Below are 17,379 nucleotides of genomic sequence, written 5' to 3' on the forward strand. Positions count from 1 at the left end.
TTGATGCGTCCGATAGCCGACACGATGGTGAATGCATCGATGTTGAAGTTATATTTCGATAATTGCGGTGCTTCCTTAGGTCCAGTATGCCTGTCGAACCCATTCTTGTTCATCAGCCCCCGAGACCCTTGGCCTCGATCACTTCTTTTATTGCTTTGTAAGAGGTTACGTCTTGGTTCGTTACCCCTATAATATCCACTATACGGCCGATATCGGTCCCTGATCGGCCTTTGTTCTCGGTTGATGTCCCTTTTAATAAAGAACCCAGAACCCAACTGGTCATTTTCGACTCTAATCTTAGACTAATACCGATTATGAACATCGGCCCAGGTAACAACTGGGTACTCGATCAGGTTCTGCTTCAACCGTCGCGAAGCTATCGAGCTTTGTTCATTCAGACCTTGACTGGTGGTAGGTCCAGTCATTCCATTTGGAAACGAGACACGAATTCTCTCAGCATCTCGTTATCCTTTTGTCTTACCTTGAAAAGGTCTGACTTCCTGGTCTCGACCTTTATGGCTCCAGCATGTGCTTTTACGAAAGAATCTGCAAGCATAGCAAAAGAATTGATAGAGTTAGAAGGTAAATTATGATACCATATCATTGCTCCTTTTGACAGGGTTTCACCGAATATTTTCAATAATACGAATTCGATCTCATCGTCTTCTAAATCGTCCCCTTTGATGACACATGTGTATGAGGTGACGTGTTCGTTAGGGTCGGTCGTTCCATTATATTTAGGAATTTCGGGCATGCGAAATTTCTTGGGGATCGATTTTGGAGTCGTGCTCAGGGGGAGGGGTTTTTGTACGAATTTTTTGGAATCCAAGCCCTTCAATATTGGTGGTGCCCCCGGGATCTGATCAACCCTGGAATAATAAGTTTTCAATTTTTTGTCGTTTTCTTCAATCCTCCTTTCTCCTGACTCTATTCGTTTTGTCAGTTCCTCGAGCATATTAACGATTTCGGGATTAGTCCCCGATTCTTGCTCATTTGACCTCAATACAGTTGGCCCCGTTTTGTGGGTAACTTCTTGGGGTGGACTGGGCTCGAGCCTGGTCGGTGGCTGGGTTTGGCTCTACAACTGGGCTATTGCAACTTGTTGAGCTTGCAACATTTCGAAAATCATACGCAAGATGATTCTGTTTTCCTCAGCGTTTTGGGTATTTCGAGCTGCAGATTGAGTTCCGCCATGAATGCTATTTTCAGGGTCGGAACGTTGGTTTACCTCTATGGCTACATGTGAATTAACGTCTATTGGCTCTTCGATCCGAGATCCAACGGGATCGACGAGTGGCCTTTCACCCTTGGGGGCGAAGTTGTTGTTCTCATCTTGAAGGCCAGCTTCGTTGTCGATAGATAGGGCCATTAATTGAGAATTCGTCGTTTTTAGCCTGAAATCAAAGACACTTCCAAGAGCAAGTGTAAAAATAGTGTGTTTCACATAGATTCGTACCAAACAATCACTATTATCCTTAGCCCCACGGTGGGCGCCAAACTGTTTACCCGAAAAACGGATAGAGTTGAATTTATATGTAGTTCTAAGGATACGTGGTATAACTTGGTACAAATCGGAAAAGTAAGTAGAAATATATCGAATATTGACTGTATAAAGGAATGAAATACAAACCAAATTGAGTAGAGAATAATTTATAAAAAAGCAAGATGAATCAATATCCAAGCTCAAAAAAGGATAATCTCAACTATATATCAATGTAATAATATTTAGAATATGAGTGTATCAATGTTTTCTTCTCTGGATGTTCAATCTGTCTTTACAGAAATAATACTCACTCTTAATATAATGGAAGAATCCTACTTTGGATATAATAAAAAATACATAGTGAGGATCCCATGATAGATTAGTTGATTAACTTTTCCTTGATTCCCGCCGAGATTCTCTCCCTGGTGCGGCTACAACGACTCTTTGTCTCTTAGCTCGATCATGGTCGGTCTCGGTATCGGTCGATCTATGGATCTCGAGCTCGATATTGACTCGGGCTCGGTATTGGTTGGTCTCTGACTCTTGAGTTCGATAATACCACTTCATGTCACTTGAGCTCGATAACCTGGCTTTACTTCTGATCTCGATGTTACAATGACGACCCTTGGTTCATCACGTTTCAATCTCGACTAATTATACGAAGGGCAAATTCGGATTTCGCCGTATACAGATTTTGACCGTATACAATTTTATTTCCTTATCGTTTTTTGGATCAAATCGATTCGTTTGTCTAAAAATCACATAACAAATTTAATTGTATCGGTTTACGGGAAAACATATATCCCTTGCTTTATATAGTTGGTACCATATTTTTAGATCATAAATTTTTCTTTTTCCATTTTTGCTAACCGAGTGTGGGATGAAAGAAATTGGGCATTTAAAAATGTACCTTTATTTGTATTTCGGTGGCAATTGGTCTTTTAGTTGCTCAATCTTTGCGAGCATTGGTATCATGAGATGATTGGCCTGTGGATGGGTATTTTATTAGAATAACTATGTGCAAACACTAATAGGTAGTCAGGATCCAATTAGTCGTTAACATTGTAAGGCGCTGCTTTTCACAAATTCCGCTATTTAATGGACTAAATTGATTAGGAGAAGTGATTAGATGGATATGACATATCTTTAGTTTACCGATAACATGACCCTAAATAATAGGATATGAAGAGCAAGTATTAGGGTAGAAGATTAATAGGTAGTCGAGTTTGGGAAACCGTATCTCTCCCGTATTTGTCATATCATTATTATCATTCTCGTATTATCTTATTCTTCGATTTCTATTACTACCTGTTATCTTCGTGGCTTCGATTTTCTTAATTATTTTCTATTATAGAGATGTGTGTATAGAAGAAACAATATATTGGTAAAGAAAGTTTTGCTATTTTGCTGTTGTCACTATGTTTGTCTTTATTATTTTTAATATGGCTTTTTTACTACTATTTTTCTTATCAAACCTGCCAAGATATGTTTTCTTTAGCTGAGAGTTTACGGGAAATAACCTCTCTATCTCCTCGAAGTAGGAGTACGGTTAAAGGTAGCAAAAGCCTAAACAATCATCTTACATTTCTTAATGTACATCCTTTTACTGATCTTAAGTTTTAACCCTCTAAACATATATCTAAGGTCCAGAGATATGACAAGAGAGAATTGTTCAAGTGGTAAGCACCCTCGAATAATCCCGGAACAAAGTGGGGAGATCCTAAAAGAAAAAGTCAAGAGATGTCTTTGTAGCTGACCACCAACAAACGAAGTGTCTAATATTAATACTTCTTAGGAGTATTAAATTAAAGTCAACTAAGAGAAGAGCTAGCTTGCTTGAAAGTTGAAGCTGTATTATTAAATCCAAGAGCATATTGAAAAAACAGGGACCTTGAACTTCGGCTTTGGACGTGATTGAATCTTTAGAAGAAGAGGGAACAAACAAGTCAATTCGAAGGCAGAGGCAACTGTTTCATTTCAATATGAATTAACTTGGCTAATTAGGATTGCAAAAAGGAAGTGATATTTAGAACAATATGTAAGCACAAGTGTACATGTTCATCGCAGTAAACAAGATGGTCACCTTTTTAACAAAAAGACCGAGGTGCGCTTTTCGTTTTCCTTCGCCAAATATTATGATTCTTTGCCAAATCCTCCAAAAAGGGTCCGCTTCAAGGGTCAGACTGGATAATAAAATTTTGTTGTATTTTGGGAGGAAAAGACATAGGTTGTAGTATAAAATAGAAGACTTTACGTTATCCACAAAAGTTGGGCAAGTTTGGACAATGATATTTGAGAGAGCTCGACCATAAATAAAATTATCCAATACTTCTACAACTAATAAATAGGTCAATCAGTATTAACTACTTAATCACAGATGATAGGGTTCTCAACTAGTACTAGTTTTAAAAAGCAATAGTTCCAACTGCCTCTTTCCTTCCTCCCTGACTCTTCCTCTCGATTTAACTGTAGCGCATGAACCAACTGCAAAATAGTCAAGAAAAAACAAACAGAGCTAAATTAGCCATGAAGTATAGATGCAAACCAAGGCAAATTAGCTATCAAGTATAGGTCGATATTGTTATTCCAACTATTTGACCACTATACCACCACTAATTCGGGGCAAGTCATCATTTATTACATTATTATGTTTAATCATATTTGTCTTTTCCCTAAAGACAGGTAGATCTAATAACAACTATTTTCATGCTTAGTGTCGTATCGAATTTCAACTCTCCTGCTAACTACTAACTATTATATGTGTCTCTGTATACGGTCAAATTCGAGTTTGCCCTTCGAGTAATTGGTCGAGATTAAAACATGATGAACCGAGGGTCGTCATTATGACATCGAGATAAGGAGTAAAACCGGGTTATCGACCTCAAGATACCGAGCTCGAATCAATATCGAGCTCGAGTCAATATCAAGCTATGATCTGAAGTAGTATTATCGAGCTCAAAAGTCAGAGACCGATCAATATCGAGCTCGAGGTCCAGAGATCGACCGATACCGACCAAGACCGGGCCAAGAGACAAAGAGCCGTTGTAGCCGTACCAGGGAGAGAATCTCGATGGGAATTAAGGAAAAACTAATCAATTATTCTATCATGGGATTCCCACTATGCATTTTTTATTATATCCAAAGTAGGATATTTCCACTATATGAAGAGTGGGTATTATTTTCTGTAAGGGACATTGAACATCCGAAAAAGAGATCTAAACATTCATACACTTACATTTCAAAGATTATTACATTGATATATAGTTGTTTGGAGACTATCCTTTTAGGGAGCTTGGTCATTGATTTATCTTGCTCGTTTATAAATTATTCTCTAATCAATTTGATTTGTATTTCTTTCCTTTTTGCGATAAACATTCGATATATCTCTACTTATCTTTTCGGTTTATACGAATTTATATCACGTGTCTTTAGAACCGCATATAAATTTAACTCTATCCGTTTTTCGGGTACACAGTTTGGCGCCCACCGTGGGGCTAAGGATAATAGCGGTTATTTGGTACGAATCCCTGTAAAATACACTACTTTATACTTGCTCTTGGAAGTATCTTTGATTTCAGGTTGAAAACGACGAATTCTCAATTAATGGCCCTACCTATCGAAAACGAAGCTGGCTTTCAAGATGAGAACAATAACTTGCCGCCTGTGGATGAAAGGCCACTCGTCGATCCCGTTGGAGCTCAGGTCGAAGAGCTAATAGAGGTTAATTCACATGTGACAATCGAGGCAAACCACGTTCCAACCCTGAAAATAGCATTCATGTGAAACTCGATCAACAGCTCGAAATACTGAAAACATTGAGGAAAACGGAATCAGCTTGCGTATGATTTTTAAAATGTTGCAAGCTCAACAGATAGCGATATCTCAGTTGCAGAGCCAAACCCAGGCACCGAGCAGGCCCGGGACTAGTCCACCCCGAGAAGTCACCCACAAAACAGGGCCAGCTGTAGTAAGATCAAATAAGCAAGTATCGGGGACTAACCCCGAAATTGTTAAGATGCTCGAGGAACTGACAAAACGAATAGAGTCAGGAGAAAGGAGGATCGAAGAAATCGACAAAAAAGTGAAAACTTATAACTCCAAGGTTGATCAGAACCCGGGGGGCACCACAAATATTGAAGGGCTTAGATTCCAAAATATTCATAGAAAAGCCCTTCCCCCCGAGCGCGGCTCCAAAACCGATCCCCAAGAAGTTTCGCATGCCCAAAATCTCTAAATATAATGGGACGACCAACCCTAACGAACACGTCACCTCTTACACATGTGCCATCAAAGGGAACGATTTAGAAGACGACGAAATCCAATCCGTATTATTGAAAACATTCGGCGAAACGCTGTCAAAAGGAACAATGATATGGTATCATAATTTACTGTCTAACTCTATCGATTTTTTTGCTATGCTTGCAGATTCTTTCGTAAAAGCACATGCTGGACCCGTAAAGGTCGAGATCAGGAAGTCGGACCTTTTTAAGGTAAGACAAAAAGATAACGAGATGCTAAGAGAATTCGTATCTCATTTCCAAATGGAACGAATGGACCTGCCACCAGTCACAGACGATTGGACCGTTCAAGCTTTCACTCAAGGGCTGAATGAACAAAGCTCGATAGCTTCACGACGGTTGAAGCAGAACCTGATCGAGTACCCAGAAGTTACCTGGGCCGATGTTCACAATCGGTATCAATCGAAGATTAGAGTCGAAGACGACCAGTTGGGTTCTGGGTCTGTTATTAAAAATGACATCAACCGAGAATAAAGGTCGATCAGGGACTGATACCGGCCGTATAACGGAAATTGTAGGGGTAACGAACCAAGACGTAACCTCGTACAAAGCAATAAAAGAAGTGATCGAGGCCAAGGGTCTCGGAAGCTGATGAACAAGAATGGGTTCGACAAGCATACTGGACCTAAGGAAGCACCACGGTTATCAGAATATAACTTCAACATCGATGCATCCGCCATCGTGTCGGCTATTGGATGCATCTGTCATGACCCAAACAGATAGGCCGCAATGGGCACCCGGTACCTTACTCAACCGAGTACCAACATAACGTATCTTTCTTATTACATCATCATATACACGTGACGTACGGGCCTAATAGGCCAACATGATCATTTATAAACTCAAAATATAGGCCGACAAGGCCGTACAATCTTTCACGTATACGACATATGTCTACAAGCCTCTAAGAGTACATAAATGTTATAAAGGTCGGGATAGAGTCCCGCCATACCAAACCATACACATCTAAATCATACTGACGAAACAAGTAACTCCGGAGCAAATAGAGTGCACCAATATCTTCTGTTGAGCTGATCGCCTACTTGGAGGACTCTCGACCTGTCTATCGTGACCTGCGAGCATGAAATGTAGTGTCCCCAGGCAAAAGGGACATCAGTATAAATAATGTACCGAGTATGTAAGGAATAAAAATCAGTAAATAATAGACATGAGAGAAACATGGAGTAAAAGACTCGACATGTATGTTTGCATAGCTCTGTGAATCATTTCATCTTTATAATGTAATGCATATGCGTATAAATGTCATACCATGCATAGGTATATGTGTTCATAACATCATCAAGCCTCTAAGGGCATCCCATCATATCATTTCGGTCACTGTGGGCAAATCATTAACGTATACCAGCTGATCAGGTGGTGGTGCGTATATAACGCTATAACCTTTTTCCATATCCCATATACATATAATATACATATATACGCGTATATAACTCCATCTGGTCATGGGTCAATGTATATGTAGAAATGCATGAAATGCATAAGAAATACGTTAATAATATTTTCTCGGAATGTCATAAAAATAATATGCCTTAACAAATACGTTAATAAGATTTTCTCGGAATGTCATAAAAATAATATGCCTGTCGGATAAATTTTATCAAATACGTATTTTTCTGAGACCCATGAACAGAAGATATAATAATAATTCACATGGAAAATCAAGAATATAGACACCCCTAAAATTTCTATGAATAAAGTCGTTTATGGAAACTGTGCGTTTGCTCGTTTCTTTCGGTATCATTTGGGTCATGACAAAAAAAAGAAGGGATAGCCTTAACATACCTGAGCTGATTCTCTTAACAATTCCTCTAACACGCGTTAATTGCGATAAAATACGGAACAAGTCGTATGAAAAGCTCGAAGCAATCACGTTGCTTATGCAAAGAAAATCTTGGCTGAAACCTTTCCTTAAGAATTTTGCAACAACGTTGCTATTTGGAAAGTGAATTAAAGTTGATATATTTCTTGGATTAGAAAGTGATTTGGATGGTAACGTTTCTATGTGTTTGGCTGAAGCTTTCTTGTTATTGTAGAGATTTACAAAATGACTTAGAAAGGATTTCTTAACCTTTGGGAGTGGGCCCCACTTGATGGCTTAGTTGGCCAATAATTTCTTCAAATTTTGCCACCTTTCATGTGACATTAAGAGTCATTAATTTGAACATAATTGGCTGCCACGTTTCTACATCTTGAGCTCATCCAAAGACCTTAGTTAATTATCCACAATTTCTTAATCAACTTGTTAATCTTCCATTAACCAATAATTAACCAATTACCCACATAATTAAGAATCATCTTAAATTACTTAAAATACTACTCACTTTTAACACACCTTATACACCTTACTCTCATGACCATGGGGTACCTTGTATGGTACTAGTCCATAAATATCGGGTATTTTAGCTCGGGCCGTATTTTATCCCAAAATATCAAACCTCGATGAAATTCATTTTCTTCGACTTGCTTACCCTCTCAACTTTACGAATTTACTTATCACTTCTTTGAAATAGCATAATGCTTATAATCTCAAAATAATTCCATTCCCGGACTTACGTTGATTAACTTATGACGAAACTTTAATGTACAAAAATGCGGGATGTAATATCTCATTTCCGAGCTTTCACCAATTTGCTTATGGCATACTTTTACGTACGAAAACATGGGGTGTAACATCATTCTCCCCTTTGGAACATTCGTCCTCGAATGTTAATTGATGCACTTATCATTCTCATAACACATAGCTTTTGCGAATATTTTAATACTCTTCTTGCCATTTAGGCAACTGTTCTATGTATGAACCCCAAAGGCCAGGGCATTCCCCCCTTTAAGCCTCTTTCTCACACCACGACTTGTAGTCGGAATTCTTCTAATCTCGTAACTGTTGCTATCTTTTATCATGCAGCCTTTACGACTCTAACTTTGTATGTGCGCCTATGCGACTCTTCTCTTCTCTTTCCTCTAGTTTTTGGCCAATCTCTAGGCTTCACTTTGTGAACATATAAAAATTATGTCAAGCTATACCTTTGGGCGTCATTAGCTTTACTACATCTAAGTAGTCCATACTATACCATAATTCTTACTTCGCTTTATCTTTGCGGAGGTCTGCTATCAAATTACAGCTTACTCTTGTTGCTTATCCATATGTATAAATCTAAGTCCTTTAATTCTTCCTCATTACTGTTCATCTTAAGAATGACGACCTAATCTCAGCACATACTTTGTGACTTTTGTCCATCCATTATGATTTACCTCAATATTGATCTACAATATGCCACTGATAACTTGAAACTTCTTACGTAAAACCCTGCCACTAGGGCTTACGTTGCATCGAGGAATATTTGAAGTTATTTTCATAATCATATTTCATAGTATCTCGATGTGATTCACCTTATGGGGGGTATTATGATCTCATGCCGTCCGCAAAATCTTTTCTCCTTCTCCTTTTTTTTCTTCAAATCATTATTCAATCGAAGGCCCAAACGTTATCTTTTATCTGTCACAATTACACCTCCATTTCACTACCAGGGCAGCATTCCAACTCTTCTAAATGCTACTACTCTTAGACTCCTTTGAGTTCATTCAGGCTATACTGAGCTTTCTATTACTTAGAGAAACCATCAGCTCTCTTGTTTTCATGGGCTTAATCCCGAGAACTTATTCATTCTCGTCACCTTCTCACTCACCCTTTCTTGTTCTTACTCTTGTCTTCCTAAAACCTTGTCGCTCTATCATACTTTAGCTTGCGACCTACATATATCCATTTATACTGCTCGCAATCTTGCTTGCACCATAGATTTCCTTGTATTGTTCTGGAACATCAAGCGAGACATCTCATTGTCTCTAACTCTTCTTTACTCTCTTGGCTAGATCTCTCGGTACCTAGAAACCATAGGCTGGAAAATATACCATTGACGATGCTGCTATCATTCCTGGATACTGAATCCCCGTGCTTCTAGCCTTCTATCCAAAGTATGGACTATTCACAGCCTTCTGCATTTGAGTATCTCATACGTTGTTCACTTTTACCTTACTTACCTTAAAATCTCGCATCACATCTTGCATCTCTTTCATGACCTCCCTTCCACATAGGTATGATTCACATCCACAGCTTGGAGCTTTATTATAATACTACAATTCGGTTGGAGCTTCATACTGACTTCTTATGAGGTTGTTACTTTTCTAACTGGCTTTATCGTAGAGCTGTTATAGACTATGGTTGTTGTACTATCTCTCTTGTACCTCTGATATTAAGGTTGGTCCTGCAATGTTCTCGATCATGATTTCTATAATTTTCTAGGTCTAATAATCAGACTCCTGATTTACTTAGTTGATGTAACTCTTTAGTTTCCTCTTCCCTTTGATCAACCTTCGTGTAGGCTTAAGCTATCTTCCAATCTGCGGGTCATGGTATTAGCTATTACTTTAGTCCTTCATGGACGCTATAGAATATCAAGGATATAATCTTCTAACAATTCAATTCTTTGTCTATGACCTGGACTCAATTCTTCCTTTTAACTTATATTGGAGTCTTCTACGGCTGTATGATTGTCAACATATATGTATACTCCGAAATCACAAGTGCATTCATAATGTAACCAACTCTGAATCACTGATTGAATAGTTTCTTTCGTTCCTTCTCAACTTTCTTTAAACGTAACCTATTACTTTTCCTGGTCTTCTGCCTCCTTGTTGCGTGCATACTTAGCTTATCTTAGTTCCCGCACATGCCAGAATTTTCGTGCAACTCATTTGATCTCGAATATTACTTTTTGACTTTACTTCCCGTTCGTTAGCCACGGTAGGTGCCATTTTCTTATGGAGTGCATACAATGTTGCTGTGAGACTGTTGTTATAAGATCACTTCCTCCTCAGGTCACCCAGCTTAGGTTAAAGCTTCCTTCCTTACTTTCTCAGCTAGTCTTTTATTGTAGTATTTAGGGAGGATTCTCTGACTCTTATAAAGTTGTGAGCTTATTACATTGTATACTTAACGGACCTTTTGATGTCCTTCCTTGCCTATAATTATCCGTAGTTACTTACTTCTACCCCCTTGTGCTTGTAGGGTTGCTTCTGAACTTGATATTTTGACGGACTTCCTAGTGGCACTCTCTTTTATTTCCGTAACACTCATATTGTACCTTTAACTACCCCAACTCCTATCTGAATATTTCTCAAGGATCACGATGTCATAACTGCGATACTAGATTCACCATATTGGGTTTTACTATGTTTATCTTGCACGATCTGCTACCTCGTCTGTAACCCCCTGTTTAGCCATAACAAGGCTCTTCCTGAATCAATTACTGACTACTCGTTGGCCCATTCTCATATCAATATTCCGCATAATCTTTCTTGGGTTATTTCCTTTATATTAACTTACGTTTCGCACTGACTCCTCATCTATCAATAACATCTTGGGCAGGGACCCTTACTTCCTTTCCTTGACGTCGTGTTTGCATAATGTTCTGGAATCGTAGCATATTTGTAGGCTTTGAATAAGTGCAATCTCGTCCCTTTTTCATTTTATCGCATTCTTCCTCTACCATTTCATAATTACTAGAACCACTTAATTCTGACTTAATGCCACCTCACTCCACATTCCCCTCTTTGGGAAAGTACTAATTTTTAGCGCTACGATGATCTACCTATAGATATTTTACCTCTTCATCTTTGGCGTCGTTTCACAACATCAATGACCCTTACTCGCCTTGCGGAAATCCTTCTGTACTAAGGACAACAAATTCTCTTACTCGCAATGGTGACACTTAGTGCAACTGGCATATACAATCCCTTAAGATTAACTTTGCTCATATTGTTTGCTTTAGGGAAGCGTCTTCCTGAATGACCATTTTCTGAATTTCTCATGAATCGTCTTTTGTTGTCCATTCTATTATCACCGGAACGCAAATCTGAAATTCTCGTGATGCTGACTATTATCAAGTAACTCAGACCCTAACTCATGTTTAGTTTATCTTGTTCACCAGCCCATACTGATTTCTATTATTCTGGGGTCCAACTTTTCCTTCCGGTAGTTGCGTTGGAGTCACGAACTTATTTTTCGAAGTGAGGATATGACTCTATGGCCTATACTCTTTTGTTGTCTCAAGACCTGTCACCTCTTGTTTTTCCCTTCACTTGACTTTAGACTCTATAATACTATCATTTTTTTTATCTACCGTTGTCATCCATGTACCACATTTTACTCATACTGCTCCATTAACCCTCTTCTTATTTTCCTGCTAACATTTCTGTCTATCACTTTATTATGAAAACTCGAACAAAATATTCTTTTGCTTTTAGCCCCTCTTTCTCCATCCATTGGCTCCTAGAATTGCCTAACATTCTCTTTCTACCAAGGATGGGAGCCACACTAAGATAATATTTATCCCTTCTAGGCTTCCAGTGCTTATCTTTGTAGTACTCATATCTAGTTGTACTATTTTAGGGTGCACCATCGAGGTGTCTCACAAGGAGATCCATTACCACGTTTGCACTATCCTTCGGAAATGTCAACTAACTCTACCAATCCATCCACTATTTTGGGTTACTCTATCCCCAGCCAAATCCTGATAACCCGTCCTTCTCTTAAACTATGTCTGTTAGCTCCCATAGGGCATAACTGAGATCGGTGTGGCCGATTGTACATACATCTGTCACTGTTGAAGGTAGCTCAAAATGATTATATCTCCCTTCCTGAATAATGATAATCTTTATTAACTGGGTACCTCGTACCCTTCTTCATCTTGCTTCTTTTACTCCTTGAAACTTGTATTTATCTTCTGAATCTCTCATTGTCTTTCACCATAAAGGTGGATAAATATTCTTGCCTTAAGGCTCCTTATCAAGAGGCTTACACGTCTTAGTACAGACATGATCTACTGAATACCACATGTTTATCCATCATAAGCATGATGCAAAAATCGAGTCCCTCTCACTCAACTCTTCCACAGCTATATCTCTTACCAACCGTCTTTCTGAATGTAGGCATCGTTGTATTACAAATAGGATAGAGTTTAGGAAATTGAGTTCTTACAACTGAGCTCCACCACACGATCTAGAGTAAGAAGAAAGAGTAACAGTCCTAAATGCCCTGTAGCCTCCTGCTTATAAGTGTGGTGCACGACACACCCATAAACAAGATTCTACTAGACACGGCTTGTAGACTCCCAAGGACAGAACTGCTCTGATACCACTTTTGTCATGACCCAAACCGAGGGGCCGCGACAGGCACCCGGTACCTTACTCAACCGAGTACCAACGTAACGAATATTTCTTATTACATCATCATATATATGTGACATTTATAAACTCAAAACACAGGCCGACAAGGCCGTACATTCTTTCACCTATACGACATATGTCTGCAAGCCTCTAAGAGTACATAAATGATATAAAGGTCGGGACAGAGCCCCGCCATACCAAACCATACACATCTAAATCATAATGACCAAACAAGCAACTCCGGAGCAAATTGAGTGCATCAATATCTTCTGCTGAGCTGATCGCCTACTTGGAGGACTCTCGACCTGTCTAACGAGACCTGCGGGCATGAAACGCAGTGTCCCCAGGCAAAAGGGACGTCAATACAAATAATGTACCGAGTATGTAAGGAATGAAAATCAGTAAATAATAGACATGAGAGAAACATGGAGTAAACGACTCGACATGTACGTCTGCATAGCTCTGTGAGTCATTTCATCTTTATAATGTCATGCATATGCGTATAAATATCATACCATGCATAGGTATATGTGTTCATAACATCATCAAGCCTCTGAGGGCATCCCATCATATTATTTCGACCACTGTGGGCAAATCATCAACGTATACCAACTGATCAGGTGGTCGTGCATATATAACGCCATAACCTTTTTCCTTATCCCATATATATATAATATACATATATACGCGTATATAATGCCATCTGGTCATGGGTCAATGTATATGTATAAATGCATGAAATGCATAAGAAATACGTTAATAATAGTTTCTCGGAATGTCATAAAAATAATATGCCGTAAGAAATACGTTAATAAGATTTTCTCGGAATGTCATAAAAATAATATGCCTGTTGGATAAACTTTATCAAATACATATTTTTCTGAGACCCATGAACAGAAGATATAATAATAATTCACATGGGGAATCAAGAATATAGACACCCCTAATATTTCTATGAATATAGTCATTTATGAAAACTGAGCGTTTGCTCGTTTCTTTCAGTATAATTTGGGTCATGCCAAAAAGAAAGAAGGGATAGACTTAACATACCTGAGCCGATTCTCTTGATAATTCCTCTAACATACGTTAATTGCGACAAAATACGGAACAAGTCGTATGAATTTTCTGAGACCCATGAACAGAAGATATAATAATAATTCACATGGGGAATCAAGAATATACACACCCCTAATATTTCTATGAATATAGTCGTTTATGGAAACTGAGCGTTTTCTCGTTTCTTTCAATATCATTTGGGTCATGCCAAAAGGAAAGAAGGGATAAACTTAACATACCTGAGCCGATTCTCTTGACAATTCCTCTAACACACATTAATTGCGACAAAACACGGAACAAGTCGTATGAAAAGCTCGAAGCAATCATGTTGCTTATGCAAAGAAAATCTGGGCCGAAACCTTTCCTTAAGAATTTTGCAACAACGTTGCTATTTGGAAAGTGAATTAAAGTTGCTATGTTTCTTGGATTAGAAAGTGATTTGGATGGTAACGTTTCTATGTGTTTGGCTGAAGCTTACTTGTTATTGTAGAGATTTGCAAAATGACATAGAAAGGATTTCTTAACCTTTGGGAGTGGGCCCCACTTGATGGCTTAGTTGGCCAATAATTTCTTCAAATTTTGCCACCTTTCATGTGACATTAAGAGTCATTAATATGAACATAATTGGCTTCCACGTTTCTACACCTTGAGCTCATCCAAAGACCTTATTAATTATCCACAATTCCTTAATCAACTTATTAATCTCCCATTAACTAATAATTAACCAATTACCCACATAATTAAGAATTATCTCAAATTACTTAAAATACTACTCACTTTTAACACACCTTACTATCATGGCCATGGGGTACCTTGTATGGTACTAGTCCATAAATATCCGGTATTTTAGCTCGTGCCATATTTTATCCCAAAATGTCAAACCTCGACGAAATTCATTTTCTTCGACTTGCTTACCCTCTCAATTTCACGAATTTACTCATCACTTGTTTGAAATAGCATAATGCTTATAATCTCAAAATAATCTCATTCTCGTACTTATGTTGATTAACTTACGATGAAACTTTAACGTACGAAAATGCGGGATGTAATATCTCATTTCCGAGCTTTCACCAATTTGCTTATGGCATACTTTTACATACGAAAATATGGGGTGTAACAGCATCAAAGATACTAAATGGCCTACACCTCTGCAGACCGATCCAACCCAGAGGAATCCCAATCAAATGTGCAAATATCATGGTACTCATGGCCACAAAATAGAAGATTGCAGGCAATTAAGAGAGGAGGTAGCCCAGTTATTCAATAAAGGGCACCTTCGAGAATGTTTAAGTGACCGGGCCAAAACCATTTTAAAAACAGGGATTTCAGAAGGCAAAACAAACAAGAAGAGCCACAACACATCATCCACATGATCATCGGTGGGATCGATATCCCCAGGGGCCTGTGCTTAAATGCACTAAGATGTCAGTTGAAAGAGAGAAGAGGTCTCGGTCTTAAGACTACACACCTAAAGGAACCTTGTCCTTTAGTGATGAAGACGCAGAAGGAATCATGCAACCCCATAACGATGCACTAGTAAAATCTGTACTTATGAATAAAACTCAAGTTAAGCGTATGTTAATTGATCCAGGTAGTTCGACCAACATTATTAGATTGAAGGTCGTAGAGTAGCTCGGTCTACAGGACTACGTCATGCCCGCAACCCTGTTCTAAACAGATTCAATATGTGAAACTACTAAGGGCGAGATAATCCTGCCAATAAACGTGGCCGGGTGTGATGACCCAAAATGTCATTTTTAAATTTAATAAGTAATTCTATGTTATAAGACCTTAAAAAGCACCATTTATCATTTCTCGACTTAGGTGCGCAGTCCGTAAAATTTTTCGGAAAGTTTTCATGTGAAAAATGGATTAAAATATGAAATAGAGCTTTAAAACTCAACTGAGTTGACTTTGGTCAACGGTTTTAGCAAACGGACACGGATCAGTATGTTGACAGTTTTGGTAGCTCCGTGTCATGATTTGGGACTTGGGCGTATACCCGGAATTTAATTTAGAGGTCCCTAGATCAAGTTATGACCATTTAACGGAACTAGCAATTTAAAGGCTAAAGATTTCTAAGTTTGACCACTGGGTTAACTTTTTGATATCGGAGCCGGAATCCGATTCTGAAAATTTGAACAGCTCCGTTATGTCATTTATGACTTGTGTGCCAAATTTGAAGTCATTCCGGATTCATTTAATATGTTTTGGCACGCGATTTGCAAATTGAAAAGTTTAAAACTCAAAGTTTGAATCGGGGTGTAAATTGTAATTTCAGCGGTCTTTGACGTGATACGAGACCCCGAGTAAGTCCGTATTATGTTATTGGATTTGTTGGTATATTCGTACGGGGTCCCGCGTACCCCGAGAGTGATACGGATTGAAATCGGATCAAGAATTGGACTTTAGTAAAATCTGTATTTTTGCCTTCTGTTATAATCGCACCTGCGGATTTTTGACCGCAGGTGCGAGCTCGCAGAAGCGAGCCTTCGATCGCAGATGCACCCGGGCATAGCTGGGCAAAAGTCCGCAGGTACGAAAATCTGCACGCACCCGCGCAATCGCAGAAGCGTGTCCGCAGATGCGCACCAAATCACGCAGATGCGGACATACGCTGGCAGCCCCCTTTTCCGCAGATGCGAGAATTTCTCGCAAATGCGAGCTCGCATGTGCGAGCCCAGGCACCGCAGGTGCGGAAATGCCTGGGCAGTGTATATATCGAAGAGTCCGAAATTATTTTCACATTTTGATTATTTTGAGCTCGGGTAAGGCGAAGTTTTGGGCGATTTTCACGGAAAATATTGGGGTAAGTGTTCCTTATCCTATATTGATTATATTTCATGATTACATACTCATTTATATGATGAATCCGTAAATTTATGGAAGAAAAATTAGATTTTTCTAAAATCTTCCAAAAACAAAAAATTTAGATTTGAAGGTCCATTTGATATCGGAATTGGACAAATTTTTGTATGGTTGAACTCGTATCGGAACGGGTGTTCGGATTTTATGAGTTTTCCGGGATTTGAGACGTGGGTCCCACTGCCGAATATTTTAATGAATTTTGGATTTTTATCCGAAAAATTTGTAAATTCATATGGAATTAATTCCTATGATTCGTATTGAGTATATTAAATTGTTGTGAATAGATTTGAAGCTTTCGGAGATAAATTTAAAAGGAAGAGTTGTGGTTGAGTAATTGATTGGAATTTGTAAAGCGAGCTAAGTGTCGTGGTTAACCTTGACTTGAGGGAATAGAACCCTTAAATTATTTGTTATGTAAAATGCATGTGAATG

Source organism: Nicotiana tomentosiformis, chromosome 12, assembly GCF_000390325.3.
Source record: "Nicotiana tomentosiformis chromosome 12, ASM39032v3, whole genome shotgun sequence".
Taxonomy (NCBI): Eukaryota; Viridiplantae; Streptophyta; class Magnoliopsida; order Solanales; family Solanaceae; genus Nicotiana; species Nicotiana tomentosiformis.